The sequence below is a fragment of the Ambystoma mexicanum genome, chromosome 3p, assembly GCF_040938575.1.
Source record: "Ambystoma mexicanum isolate Mex_15411 chromosome 3p, UKY_AmexF1_1, whole genome shotgun sequence".
Taxonomy (NCBI): Eukaryota; Metazoa; Chordata; class Amphibia; order Caudata; family Ambystomatidae; genus Ambystoma; species Ambystoma mexicanum.
This window is the reverse complement of record NC_090925.1, coordinates 908,226,800-908,242,096: the sequence shown is the minus strand read 5'-3', so window position 1 is coordinate 908,242,096 and position 15,297 is coordinate 908,226,800. Positions and strand designations below refer to the sequence as shown.

General features: G+C 50.4%; 1 long non-coding RNA gene across 4 annotated transcripts in view; it reads left to right on the top strand.

The window, feature by feature from the left end:
- The window catches only part of LOC138581091 (uncharacterized), a 33,667-nt gene that overhangs the window by 8,536 nt on the left and 9,834 nt on the right, over positions 1 to 15,297 (top strand). Inside the window, exons 2-4 of one of the 4 annotated variants that reach the window (XR_011304428.1) lie at positions 598 to 726; positions 1,014 to 1,114; positions 1,983 to 2,074. This is a non-coding gene — a long non-coding RNA (uncharacterized lncRNA). Of the gene's footprint in view, positions 1 to 597; positions 1,115 to 1,982; positions 2,075 to 15,297 lie in introns of all 4 variants that reach the window. The other 3 variants (XR_011304427.1, XR_011304426.1, XR_011304429.1) reach the window with 3 other exon arrangements.

The following is a 15,297-nucleotide window of genomic DNA, read 5'->3' as shown; positions in this document are numbered from 1 at the left end:
TCACTGTTTTGCTCGTTGGATTGGGCATACCAGATGAGTATGCAACACGAGACATCTCAACAACTGATGTCTTTGAACCTCAGCACAACCAGAATGAGCAATTAAACACAGTTAAAGGACAAAAGAAGAAAGCTCTTAGCTCGTAATATAGTCAATAAAAAGCACGACCAAAATGCTGTTACAAAAACAAGGCACTTACGGTAGACCAAGTGAATAGCACCTGGCGCTTACAGAAAAAGTGTCAACAAATCTCACCAATTCACTGGGCTTATTCAAGGTGCAATAGTGCCTAGGATACACCTGGAGGCACAAAATAATTCAAGTCCAGCGTGGCCTAAACCCCTGCCCCTGCCAGCCCAACAGCCAACACTTCCCAGCACTTCGGATGCGCGTGCACCGGTGCTATGTAGGGACTGGCTGGGCTGAGGGGGCGGGAGCGGCCTTCAAGGAGGAGCTGGGGGACAGAGAGAAGCAGATTAGGGAAGCTGCGTTGAGAGCACGTACGCAGCAAGACCCGCAGACCAAACAATAACCAAAAAAAGCGATGTAAAGGTCCAATAACTTTTTTTTTAAATTTATTTATTTTTTTCTTCTTAGCAGAAAGGCAAAGTCCACAGCGGACTGGGGCTCCAAATCGCAAAACCACAGCAGAAACCTCCAGGGACAACAGCCCAACAGCCAACACTTCCTAGCACTTCAGATGCACGCCGAAGTGCAATAGAATAAGTAAAAGATAATGAGCTGATGCTCTCCTTTTTTGTCTCTGTAATGGAGTGTAAGTCACGTTTGCAGGTATGTGCGCTGACTGCTGATTGCTCTGTTCTCGCTGCGAGCTGGGGTGGACTGGCTTATAGGGAACTTTGGAGATTTCCTGTTGGGACTCTGCACCCTAGGTCCCTTTTGTGTGCAGGGAGGATGTGCGCCGACTGGCAGAGTGTAGTGCGCTAATATTGGTATGGTCAATCTGGTACGTCTATATAACTTTTTTTTTTATTGTACTTTTTCAATTGCAGGAACCCAAATTGGCTCCATCATTCCATCTAGGACAGCAGAGTCCCCAGCAGCAGTGGCACCATAAAAAATCCTGAAATATGTAGCAGGACTTGCCGAAGGTGTAAGGATGCCTTTTTTGTGGGTGAAGGTGGGGCAATTTTAACGATATAGTTAGGACTCGCAATCGGGGATTTCAAAGCTTTTTTTGAGGCTGTTCCTTTCTCATGTCCGGTTTGGGGCGCTACTTGAAAGTTCATGTCTCATGTGGGAGTTGTATTTGCAGTGCACTGTGTACTTTCTCCTGGTTTTCCAGTGTTTTGTCCTGCTTAGGTTTTAGCCCCTATTTGTTTATATAGACAGGCACGTTTTTCAAAGCACTCCATGAAGGTGGGAATAAGGTGGGGGAAACAAAGTCGCTCAGAGCCCTTGAAATTCGGAGGCGATAAGTCTGCACAGGCAGAGTAAGTCAGTAAAAAATACATTTAATAGCAAATAGGCCTAGCAGCGATTCTGCAGTTTTAACAGTGCAATTAAGGGGTGAAGACAAGGGAGAACATGCATACGATCTTAAGGCGGGGTATCTACAGATCGAGCGAGTGTATAGAGGGTCACGGGGGGTGGGGGAGTTGGGGAATCAAGTGCTCCTGGTCGTTTGAGACTGCGGTAAGTGCAGAGAGAGCCACTCTCTAGGGTCCTTTTCTCAAGTTTGGTTGAGGTGTAGGGCCCTGAGGCAAGTGCAAAAGACCAGTGAGACTGAGGTACACCCAACGGCCAGGCAGCGTGCTGTAAGGAAGAGGAAGGAAAGGGGGGGAAAACAGAACTGGTTTAGCAGGGTAGAGGGAGAGGGCAGGAAGAGGAGAAGAAGAAGAAAGTCTTGAGGAATTTCCAGAATTTAAGGAGATCCGCTCATTATGAGATCCCTGCTCATAATCTTAATTTTGAAATCTCAACCAGACTCGCATATCCTTGACTGTTAGGTTTCATTGCAGCAACATCGCACCAAGTGTCGGTGTATCAACCTAACCACATGTGTCCCAGCAAGAAAAATCCAATGAAGGACTTGACCCAGTCACGCAGGCAGGTAAGGATTTCTTTTCCCCATGTGCCACTGGTTGAGTAGAAGTGCTCAGGGTTTATATCGGCCCTATGCAATGTGCAGGTGTGGTTCTGTGGCATAGTACAGGACCACGCTTCAAAAAAGAATTTGAGCTAGGACTTCACAATCTGAACAGGGAGTGTTCTGAGACTTGTATCAATGTGTTTATTTTTATTTTTTAATCAAACCAGTATTTCTGGGCCATTTCTTTTTGCATAGTTGTTTCCCCCCCCCCCCCCCCCCCAACCTTTTCAAATGGTTCGTTTTAAATCTTTGCATGTGGCGTTTGCCGTTTAAAATCCTTTTTTGAATATTTTTTTATTTTTTTGTTGGGATTTGACATTTTTAAAAACTCAAATGGTTTCTAAAAACAAGTGACATGCACTAAAGTGGGGGTTTGCAATTTTTCACAGATTCAGGCTCCTTTTTGAGATGGATTGTTGGTACTAAGTGAAAAGATCTTTTTCACTGTACAGATTTTGTGGGGGGGGGGGGTCAGTGACTGCACAAAGCTGCCTCTCCCAATTGAATGTCATACTTGTTCAACCCCTGCTGCATATGAGTGTGCGCAGGGGCATGACTGGATCTGTGAGCCCCAGCGGAGTTGTCGCAGGAGGCAGAGGTGAGTTTTGGACTATGTGAGTGTATGTGTCAATGTGGGTATTTGTGGGCAGGATGCATGTGTTGATGCAGTAAGGGTGTGGTGGGTAGTGACATGGGAGGTTTGGGGGAATTAAACTTCCCCCTGATTAACGAGTGAAGGAGCAGGTGGGGAAGTATGTGTGGTGCTAGAGCTGGGTTAAAAGCAAAAGTGTTGGCAGTAGCTCCACATATATTGTGGACACTGCATGATACACCCCCGGAAGCTATGCCTCTGCTCAACATGGGGAATGAAATTGCAGAGGTCTTGACTTCTGTTGTAAGATTGTACATTTTATTAAGATGCACCCACAAGAGCCTGTGTATTTGCCACATTATGTGCAGAAATGGGAGCTGAACCTGGTGCTTTGTTTCACAAAGAGGTTGGGTCGTTCTTCACATTTATGAACTCTGGAACGAAGTGAACACTTTCTGCTGGGGTTAGGCCAGACGAAAGATCCTTTGTGTGATTCATGCTGGCTGGTACTGTTAGCTTACCATGGCGACATCTTTGAAAAACAACATTTTCTAAAACTTTCCCTGCAAGGCACAGAAAACACATAATTTGCTATGAATGCAAACATATTGGCATTCAAGAGAAAGCTGGAGATTTGGAGGAGGCTTGATGTTGGTGTTACCGGTGCGTTTCCATATTTGCAGATGCTCTTGAGGAGACGGAGTATGATCTTTTATGTGTTGCTGAACTAATGGGAAACCTCTCAGAACCAGTCTCAAAGTACTTTCCAGAGGACAATTGTAACATCACTTACTGGGTGGTTTAGCCTTTCCTAGCAGGCGTAGTGGCCCACTTTCCAATACACCTCCAGGAGGAACGAATGGAGCATCAAAGTGACCGCCTACCGGAGAGCCAATTCAAAAACATGTGTTTGGAGTTTGGCAAAATGTGTCTGCAGAGTTTCCAAGCTTATCCAAATGTGCAGTCAATGTGCCATTACCTTTTGTAAAGTGCTTATACACAAGTGCTTCAAGGCGGGAAGGGGAGAAGGAGATGTTGTCATTCTTGGGCCTTGAACATTCTGAATGATATACAACAGTAACTAGCATACTAGGCCAGGGTCATTTCAACTGGTAGAAGTGCATGACAAAGAGGGGGGGCGGACAGAGGGGTCCGGGTGAGGGAGAAGGACATACAAAGACAAAAAGGTTGGTAATCCGTGCGCCTATGCATATTAGGCACAACCAAGCTAGGGAGGGTAGACACAGGTCAGACAAACATGCTAAGCCTAGTAAATTCAAGGTTGTGTAAGTTCTCAGACCAGGACGTGCGAGGGAAGGGGAGGGGGACGAATGCTCCCAGTCCAACAGGGGCCTGTGTTAAGTGCAGAGTGGTTGCCACTCTCATGGAACGTATAACGTATTCCAAGTGCAGTAGTGCAAGGCAGTGCAGAGTCAAGTGCAGGACTAGTGGGGGAGCCTGGGACCTGTGTGGCTCTGGAGGTGCACCAGGCGACCTGTTGCTGAACTGAGCAGATTGGGGAAGAGAATGAAGGGGGGGGGAGTTGGGGGAGAGGGTGCGGGGGGGAGTAAAAGAGGGAGAGAGAAAGAGGAGGATAAGAGGAAGGTCTTGAGGAGTTTCCAGAATTTGCGGAGGTCTGGCTCAAGACAGAGACAGGTAGGCTGTTCCAAAGCGAGGCACCTGCAGAGGATAAATCTGTTTGGAAAAACAGTTTTACCCGCAGAGAGTTGGAGGAGGCTGAGCGTAGGGCTCTGGAAGGAGAACATTTAGGAAACGAATGTTGTGGATAGTAAGGGCCCCGGCCCCAGAAAGCCTTGTGGACTATGCAGAACTTGATCCTTGCAGCCACGGGGAGCCAATGGAGGGATTTCGGCGCCAGAGAGTTGCAGTCCCTGGGCTTGAGGCCAAGGAGAAGTCTTGCGGTTCTGTTCTGGTTATATGGAAGAGGTTGGAGCAATGCGGTAGGAAGATTGAGAAAGAGACTGTTGCAGTAGTCCAGTCTGGAGAGAACCAGGGCTTGGGAGACACTGAGCCTCTGGGGGAAGGTGAGAAAAGGTAGAATACCTCTGAGGGAGATACATGTGGTAGTTGGACTTTTGGGACATGTCCGAGATGTGAAAAGAGAAGGAGTAGAGTCGAAGAGTTGTGTGTCATTTGCATAACACTGAAAGTTGGCGGTGAAGGCAGAGATCATATGGGCCAAATGTGCCATGTAGGCATTGAACAACCGGGGGGATAGATTGGATCCGTGGGGGACACCACAAGTTGAGAGAGTGATGGTGGAGCGAAAGGACCCAAGTTCTACCTGGAAAGTACAGTCTGAGAGAAAGGATGCTAGCCATGCCATGCCAGGGCCAGATCAGTGATGCCCGGGGTATCACAGAGACAAGAGATTAGGATGTTGTGGTTTACCGTATCGAAGGCAGAGGAGAGGTAAAAGCGATTGAGAACAGAGGGAGAGTGGTTTGAGAGCAGGTCCTCACATGTTTTCAGAAGAGCAGTTTCCGTGCCTCTGGATGCTCTAAAGCCAGACTGATGGTCATGGAGACAGCCATGAGATTCAGTGTGGAGGGTAAGTTCAGAGATAGCCAACTTCTCCAGGAGTTTGCCCATGAAAGTAGTGCTGGAGATCTGGTGATAGTTTGCCAGAATAGTAGGGTCGGCAGAGTGTTTCTTTGAGCAGAGAGTGCACAAGGGGCAATGCTTGAGAGAAGTGGGGAAGGAGAGGTTGCAGATGTCTGCCAAGACTGGAGCTAGCGAATCAATGTTGTCCTTCATGGTCCTTTCAGCACCTCGTACCTTTGCGAGATTTGATTCTCAGCACTTGCAGCCCTAAGGATTAAATGTTGGTCAAAGGGACGGGCTCACCTTTCACACTAGTTCTCCAAAATGCCACTGTCCAATTTGCAAGTCACTGCATTGATGGTAATCTCAAAGTTGTGGTACTTAAGAAACAAATAGGAGGCCACCAGGGGGCGCACAGGCAATGGCAGCCTGATTTGCGAGCTCCTCCTAAGGTCGGGTCGGTACGGGGTCTGAGCCCCCCCCCCCGAAACCCTCCCACGGAGCGCAAGCGGGTCAACTGGAGCAGCGACCGCCCCCGCGGAGCGAAACAACGGGGCCTGGAGACCGTCGGACGACGGAGTTCCACGGGCGCGGCGGCTGCAGCGGGACCGTCACAGGAGGCTGTGAGCACAGCCCTGTGGGGAGCCTGGGGAGGAGCGAGCGGACCCGTCGGCGCTGGCCTTCACCTCCCCCTTCAGGAGGCGCAAGCCGCCGGGATGCCCCAGGGTGAGGGGACTCCCGCCTGGAGCGGCCCCCGGAGTGGCCCCCCCCCGCCACAACAGGAGCGCCGAGGGAAGCCGCGAGGCCGCTCGGGGAGCCGCGGCCTAACAGGTACGAGACACGGAGGGGGGCCGCGGCCGGGCCCGGTTTGAAGCCCCCTTCACCGCCAGCGGGGACCCTGCGCGGGCCGCAGGCAGGACACCAGAGGCCCACGCCGTTCCATTGAGGGCTGCGACCCGCCGCCTCGTGGTCGCACAAAGCGCCCCTCCCCCCACTCCAGTGGGCTCCTAAAGGGCACTGCAGGACCCGCTATCGCCCCCCCCCGGGTGTGTGGCCCCCGCTGTGGGCAGGCGGGGCGTGTGCCCGCCCGGGGGCAACTCTCAAGGAGCAACTAGAACACCCAGGAGGGGTGGGGGAAGGTGTAACCCCCCAGGAGAGGCCCCCGACGAAATAACATCATCACACCACCCTGCAGAGGCAAAAGCACCCCTCACCCATTCCAGAGGGGAAATATCGGTTTGCAAAAATACAATCGAGGTGTACCGGAGGTATTGCGGTGGCCACCCTGGGTGTGAGGCCCCCGCCCGAGGCTGGTGGGGCGAGTGCCCGCCTGGGGGGCATCAATCAAGGACCAGAAAGACTGCTTGGAAGGGGTGAGGAGGGTATACCTTGCCAGGAGAGACCCCCAACGAAAAGAAAACCGCATACTACCCCGCGGAGGCAATAGCACCCCTCCCCCACACTAGAGGGAAATCAACTTTCTAAAAATAAAATCGAGGTGCCGGGGGGTCAACCTAATGGACTGGCAGCAGAACCTGCAAAAATATCAGTACCGAGACCCGGACCCCCTCCCCCACCCCCCCCGTTACAGAACCACCCCACGGTGAGGGAATGGCCCATCTGGAACCTCCTGCACCCTCCACAGCCGCAATGGAGCGGGGCTTCGCCTCCATATTGCAAGAGATCCGAGATATGCGGGCGGACATTGCCCAAAAGTTTGAAAAAATGGACCACCGGGTCGATAAAGTTGAGGACAGACTCCTTCAGGTCGAATCCAACCAATCTTCAGCGGCCACCCTGGAAGTAGAGGTAAACATGAGGCTAGCTGCCCTGGAAAAAAGGGAGGAGGAGAGGTCAAGACAGGTGGACGACTTCGAGAACAGGGAGCGGAGAAACAACCTCAGGATCTTTGGGGAGACGGAGGGGGAGACGGAGAGGGAGCTGACCCGTGTGGTGTGTAACATAATTGCCCTCCTCTTTGAAGAAGAGATGACTACAGAACTCATATTCGATCGAATACATAGAGCGGGAGGTCGAGCAGGGGGCCCCTGGTCGATTCTGGTGCGGTTCCATTACTACCTGGAAAAGACGCGGGTGTTGGAGGCCGCCAGGAGATCACATACAACAACTCCCAGATCTCCATTTTCCAGGACCTCTCAGCATACACCCTGGCCAAACGGAGGATGTGCCGCCCCCTCAAGCAGTTGCTGAAGGAGAAGGGAGTGCGATACAGATGGGGCTTCCCCTTCTCCCTAACATTCGAGTACCTGGGCCAGAGAACGAGATTGATCTCGGAGGAAGATATTGAGGGGGCTATCCAGGACTATGTCTCTGATCCAGCGCCCCGTCGGGAGCCACGGGGGCCGGTCGGAGCTGGAGGCCCGGGCCCACCGAGAGAAAGACGGAAAAAGTCAGGAGCGAGGAAATTCAGGAGAATAAATACACCCTCCCCAGTGAAAGAGGGGCAGCAGAACGACTCTGAGGGGCAGTAGCTGGGCAGTCCCCGTGTGAACGCGGCCTCTGGAGTTCCCCAGAGGACACGGGTTTACTTGAGGGTGAGAAGTCCGGCAAAAGAAAGGAGAAGAGGAGGAAACTAGAATCCCCACGCAAAGCAAGTTGGGTGGGTAAAATCGGGGAGGGGATTGAGGGGGCTCATGATAATGTGCTTGTTAACGATCGCCTGGCCGAGAGGGGCAGGCTGGTGGTCCGGCCAAAGTGCCAGTGATGGCTGAACTATCTGGCTGGACGCAGGTGCAGGGGGTGGGGGGACGGAAACAAGTTGGGGATTGTTTGTTAAGGAAGGGGTTTGGGGGTCAGTTGGGGAAACATGTCGGGAGTGTCCATAAGACAATTTATGGGGAGCTAGAGAGGAGAATTGTTGCGAGGCAGCCATCCGTTAGAATAGAATTCATAGACAATGGCTGATGGTCTGCCGGCCCTGGGGGTGGGCACCCTGAATGTCCGGGGCTTGAATACCCCATCGAAGAGGTCCCTGATCTGCAGGGAGTTTAGGAGGGCTAAACTGGACCTTTTGTTTGTGCAGGAAACACACTGGGCAAGGGGAAAGGAGCCCAGGTTGCAGGGGGGGGGGGGGATCGAGGAGGTCTTTCATGCGTCCCATAGGACCAAAAAGAGAGGGGTGGCCATCTTGGTAGCTAGTGATGCAGGGTTTGAGAAGGAAGATATCCTAAAAGACCCGGAGGGAAGATACCTGTTGGTCAGGGGCACCCTACGGGGCTCCCCCCTCACTCTGGCTGTAGTGTATGGCCCCAATGAAGGACAGGCCCTATTTTGGGAAACTGTGAGAGATAGGATCAGACTATTCGTGCAAGGCCCGCTAGTGGTAGGGGGAGACTTCAACATGGTCCTTGACCCGACTATGGATAGGAAAAGGGTAGACCCCCTTACTCCCAGAACTGCAGAAGAAGCCATGGCACAATCTTTCCAGAGGGTAAACTAGGAACTGGGCCTAACTGACACAATTCCTCTTCCCAGAGGGGGAATCCCTTCCTTCACCTATTATTCAGCCATACACAACTCCTTCTCCCGAATAGACTACGTCCTGGTAGAGGAGACACTCAGTCCATATGTGTCAGGCTACAGAATAGACCCTGTACCCTGGTCAGACCATTATTTGGTTAAAGTTACAATTGCGTTGGGGTGGTGCAGGGAACGCAGAGGGCGTTGGAAGTGCAACAACGCTCTGTTAAAGGATGGGGCCCTCTCTCAGGAGGTCTTGGACTCCATAACAGAGTTCTTTGACCTAAACGACAACGGGGAGGTCGCCACTCACACGCTCTGGGACGCCTTCAAGGCTACCCTGCGAGGGGTCCTCATAAAACTGGGGGCCCAGAAGAAAAGGGAGAGGGAGATACAGGAGAAGGCTCTTAGAGATAGGATATCCCGCCTCCAACCGGCGAGCTCTCCGGGGCGCCCATTAGATGGTGACCGGGTGGCCGCCCTCGAAGACTGCAGGCTACAGCTTAAAGATCTGCTCCTACATAAAACAGAAAGGTGCCTCCAACTAACTAAACAAAAATACTATGAGAAGGGGGACAGGGCGGACCGGATCCTAGCCTGGAAGTTGAGGGAGGTCCAGAGGAATAGAAGGGTGAGGGAGGTGAGGGACGCTCAGGGGCTCCTTGGCAACGACTCCCCCCATATCGGTGAGGCTTTCCGCCAATACTACACAGCTCTCTACTCCTCAGAATATGATGGACAGATAGAAACCTTTCTTGATTCAATACAGATTCCATCCCTCTCAGGGGAAATGGCAGAAGGGATAGAGGGCCTGGTCACTGAGGATGAGGTGGACAAGGTGATCTCTGGGATGAGGGTAGGAACCTCCCCCGGGGAGGATGGCTTCAGTTTTCTTTTACAAAAAGTTCCGGTCCTCCTTGATCCCATACTTTGTGCGGGTCTTTAACGAAGTGCTGGACGGGGGCATACTCCCCGAGTCTATGATGGGAGCCGTGATAGCAGTCCTGCCCAAGGAGGGGAAGGACCCTTCGGAATGCTCCTCCTATCGGCCCATATCATTGTTAAATGTTGATGTGAAGATCCTGGCCAAGGTGGTGGGGAAAAGGCTGGAAGGCATAATGCCGAAGTTAATCCACGGGCACCAGGTGGGCTTCATAAGCGGGAGGCAGGGCTCGGATAACATTCGCAAGACCCTAGACCTGCTCCACTTTGCCCAAACATCGGAACTTGATGCTTGTGTCCTCTCACTGGACTCGGAGAAGGCCTTCGACCGGGTCGAGTGGCGTTATATGGAGCTTCTCCTTCAAAGAATGGGCTTTGGGACCCACATCATGAGATGGGTAACTGCACTCTATAGAGCCCCCACAGCGAGGTTCCAGGTAAACGGGACATTGTCTGGCTCATTCCCCCTCTCCCGAGGGACAAGGCAGGGGTGTCCACTCTCCCCCCTGATCTATGTCCTCACCATGGAGGCCCTGGCAATTGCGGTCAGAGCGCACCTGGGCATTAGGGGAATAAGAAGGGGAGTTCAATCTTTCCCTGTTTGCGGATGACATTTTGGCCTACCTAGTGGATCCGGGTTCTCCCCCCGCCCCCCCCCCCCCTCCCTCCTGGCCCTGGTGTCAGCATTTGGTCGATTCTCGGGCCTTAAAAAAAACACTGCAAAATCAGTCCTGCTCCCAATGCGAATAATAGACCCGGTGCTCGACCCCCTGAATAGGTTCCACGGGATCAAGGTGGAGAAGGTCGCTATACGGTACTTCGGGGTTCTCACCAGAGATATGTCGAATCTGGGCTCCGCCAACTATGGTCCCTTGATGACGGAGATTACTGCAGACTTGAGGAGATGGGGTAAAATGATCCTCTCGTAGTATGGCCGAATGACGGCCGTCAAAATGAATGTCCTGCCACGACTCCTGTACTTATTCACAGCACTCCCGACCAGGGTCCCGGCACAGAACTTCAAAGACATACAATCGGGGGTCCGTGACTTTGTATGGCAAGGCAAGACCCCGAGAACTGGAAGGGCCGTCCTGACCCTACCTAGGGAGGAGGGGGGGATTTGGGCTGCCAGACTTTCATCTCTACTTCTGTGCTGCCCAACTGCGTGTCCTTCTGGAGCACATGAAGGAGGGGCTGAGAATGTACTGGTCCTATCTGGAGGATATGGATGCCCATCCCCACAAAGTCCGTGACCTCCTGTGGACCCCTCGCAGGGAAATCCCAAGGCGCTTACGGGCTCACCCGACCCTGGGAGCCCTATGGGACATTTGGAAGGAAGGCCCTCAGACCGCTCACCTCACCACATGGCCGTCTCCAATGTCATCTCTCTGGGGACACCCCATCAACCTGGGAGGAAGAGGGTTCAGGCACTCCCAGATCTGGTCAGACAAGGGGATGGAATGTGCGGGGCAGATGTTCAGGGACGGTGAATTCTTACCTTATGAGGAGCTCAGGGAGGCACTGGGTCGTGACTCGATATCGATCTTCGAATGCCTCCGCCTGAAGGGCATCCTCTGTGACCCATCATGGGGTACCAATCTGCGAAGACAGTTGACCCTGTTTGAGAAGCTCCTCAATTTGGCGGCCTCAAATTTGTACAGGGTCCTAAACACGTACAACCTTCAAGGCAGGAGGAGTTTTCGCTTGTTCTGGGAAGGCCTGTCAGGTGCCGAAATCTCTGAGGATGATTGGGCCAGGATATTTAAAATTGCATTTCACGGAAATCTTTTCACCGCTGACATGGAACATAACTTTAAGATACTGCAGGGATGGCACAGAGACCCCGCAAAATTGTCCAAAATGTTCCCGGGAGTGTCGTCAAGGTGGCCGAGAGGGTGTGGGGAGACTGGGACCAGAAGCCACATGTGGTGGCACTGTTTGAAGGTTCAAACATATTGGGAGCAAGTGAGGGACTGGATGGAGGAAGTGACTGAGGTCCGTATACCACTTAATCCCCTGACAATGCTGTTGGGCCTCCCCCCAGAGGACACAGAGGTGCACCGATACCTTAGGATGTAGGAAACTATGTTAAGGGCTGGAAGAGTGGCTTTGGCCCAAAAATGGAAAAGTCCGGAGGCTCCCTCGAAGGAGGACTGGCTGAAAAAGGTCAAAAAAATGTTTTTGATGGACAAATTGACAGCCATGGTAAACAATACTAGCTCATTCCTCACGGACTGGTCGGGTGTCCAGAAATCCTGGGGATGGGACGTGCACTGAACCCACCGAAAGGCCCCCGACCCTGGCGACGACGGGATTGACTCTTTCTTGCAGGTCAGCCAAACCTGGGACCCTAGGACCTGGGGAATGGCAGAAGCCAGCCAACTGATGTCGTGGTTATGCATCGCAACAACTCTGTGACATGGGAGACGGAGGCATCTCCATGAGTCTCCCAAGATGAGCACTCTGAACTGGACACCGGGAAGGGGGGGGGGGGGGAATCCAGGGGTGGGGCGGGTGGGGGTTCCACTGTTCTTTTTCCTGGTTTGTTTGTTTGTAAAATTTAAAATGCCAATAAAAAGAGAAGTTTAAAAAAAAAAAATAAACAAATAGATCAGTTGCATGTGAAGCGTTACTGTAGGACCGCAATATTGGCTGTTTTCTTTTGTGGGAAATAAATATCCAGCACTACTTTTAGTCAAGTCCTCTGTATTGTAGCAAAAAAATCTGAATGCTGTGTTTACAAATGTCCTCTAATTTGAGTTGTTGCAAGCAATGATTTTGAAAGAATCGTTTTGGCACCCACATCTCCATTTTGGGCACCATTCCACACCAGCGCACAATAACAGCTTGAAACCAAACAAAATGTTGGAGTCCATGTGTATAGGGGGCCCCAAGTCAGGCAAATTTGTCTTAGGGGGTGCCCAGGGTTAAAAAAGTTTGAAGACTACTGCTTTAGAGTGACTAGTTTGTTATCAAGAAAGCATTTAGTTATCTTGATGTCACTGTTATAAGTTAATATATATTTTGATTACTAGTTTGGAAGAGCACTTAGACCATTCCTGTTCCCTAAGGGACAGTGCACGTGGGCGCTTGAATGGTGGAAGCTTAATGTACTAAACAAACCTTTGCAAAATCCCTGGTAGCTTTTTTACTTTAGAAAGTGGTCCATTATCCACATGCTTGAGGTGCCCTTGTGTGCAATGTTGCTATGTGTACGGTACAGTGCATATACAACTCGTACACATGACAGCACCTTCAGTGGGTATGAGCGAAATCATTGCAGTACTTTACTGTGAAGGAAAGAGTCACATGGGCCCGCAATACTCAAGATTTGACTTGGTTGTCTGATTAAGAACATTGCATGTCGCATAGTCCCGGTGAGAATTTGTCTATTGTATATAAAGGGCACAGTGGTGTTATACTTGTAATTTTCAATATGTTGCCCCGACAGCTGCATGCCGGTGCACAGTTTCCCACTGGCATAGATTTCCCTTGTGTGAGGATTGTTGTGTGGCATGTAGGAAGCCTGTGGGACTTTTGCAGCATCTTCAATATTGCGTATTTCTCAATCTGGGTGCCAAAGGGCACAGTTTTGTTTGGCTGGCATGAAGGCTGGCTAAGTTTTGAAGTTTTTAGCAGACTGTTTTGAGCCGCTGTGAGGTACGGCATGTGCTGCACACACTGCTAGGTGTAGTCTCAGACCGGGAATGGTTCAAATTCCCTGATTGCGCTCTTTGATTCCTGCCTTCCTGCTTCTGTTGCCACATGGTGCTTTGAGCTTTACTTTACAAAAGCTCAAAATCAGATTTGCTGTTGTGTTTCTGCGCACAGAAAAGGGTTGCCGATATTGGACCTCAGCAGATTGCCTGTAAACTTGATAACTTATTTATTGAATGCTTGCTAGGGCTAGTTGTGATCACTGTCAATTTGAAAATATCTTTTTTGATCATTGTTTGATCTGGGCTTAAATTCTTTTTTGTTTTTGTCTCTAGTGATGGGACCAGTTTGTTCTCGTTTGATGTGGTATAGCTTGTAGCTATTCTCTTGCTTTTTCCGGATTTTTCAGCAACTTTGTGTAACAGAGGACTGGCGCAGTAGCAGGAGTTTTCTGACCTGGGGGTGAAGGAGTGCTCATAATTGCTTTGCTATTTGAAATTGGGAGGTCACTTTATTCCCTTGGTGGTCTTCAAACCTTTTTATCCTTCCATTCCCCTTTCTAGTTCGTTCCACACAATGACTGTTCTACTGATCAGTCTGATCGCTTTCAAACCGTCTCCAAGTAGGGGATAAATACTCTTACTGTCTGCCCCTCTCTGGCTTTAGCGCTGTTGCTGCTTCAATGCCACCACAATGTGCCACATGCATAGGGCCATGCCTTCCTCACGTAGGGGCACCTACTAGCTAAGTAATAAGCGATCATGTGTATCCGGCTGTAGGGAGAAACCATGCCTCAGCAAAATTTACCCCAAGCTTGGTTTACCTTTTTGCAGGGGTTTTCACTGCTCATCGGCGCTGCACTCGTCCAGGTGTATTGCATAATTTTTGGCATAGTAGCAATGCTTATGGGGTAACACTTTTGGAGGATAGTGCCTGGCTCATATTAGCAAATACCTGCCGGCCAAGGTGTAATATTTACTTTGTCCCCCGGTAAAGATCACTTTGGTCATGGTTTTCTCCCTGCATACCCTCCTATTTCCGGTCCCTATGATTTCCTGTACATGCTGCTGTCTGCAAGCTGGGACTCTCTAACGTTGATATTTACATTTAAGAAACTGAAACAGGTGCTTCTCTTTTAAAGGACACACACAAAACGATTCTGCAGCATTGTAGGTACCAGAGCTCTGCAGTTAAGAACGTATTGCCTCTCCAGAACACCCACCTCTACTTTTATTAGCGAGCAGATGTAACTAGTTGAAGCCACAATGGGTGAGAAGTCTTGGAGGAAGTTTCAAGCTTCACTCACAAATAGGGACACATCAGACAGGAACATCCATAGCAAGCCCAAGTTTCACAAATACTTGGTGCATACTAAATGTACTCCCACCCTGTCTCTCTCTTTCTGTCTCTCTCTTTCTGTCTCTCTCTTTCTGTCTCTCTCTTTCTGTCTCTCTCTTTCTGTCTCTCTCTTTCTGTCTCTCTCTTTCTGTCTCTCTCTTTCTCTCTCTCTCTGTCTCTCTCTCTCTGTCTCTCTCTCTCTGTCTCTCTCTCTGTCTCTCTCTCTCTGTCTCTCTCTTTCTCTCTTTCTGTCTCTCTCTTTGAGCAGCCTGGGCAAGTCCTGGTGAAGTTACTTGTAAATGGCTTATAGATGGTCTTGATGAAGTAGAAGAGAAATGTGTGAAGAAAGGGATTTCAAAGCAGTAGTGCTTTCCCATCCAGCAGGTAAGTAATGTATTTTTTTTTTGTCCATTATTGGTTGAGGGGGAGGGTACATCTGATGTCTCTACGTGGAGGCATTCCTTTTTTTCACACATACAGATTGCTACACAATGCCCACCATTCTTTTACAGCATCATATTTTTCTAGAGTAACTCTGTAAAGTATAGATGGTCTAGAAGATTTCTCTTATTTTATTTGTAAAGCGCCTTTTACAATTGATTATGATCAT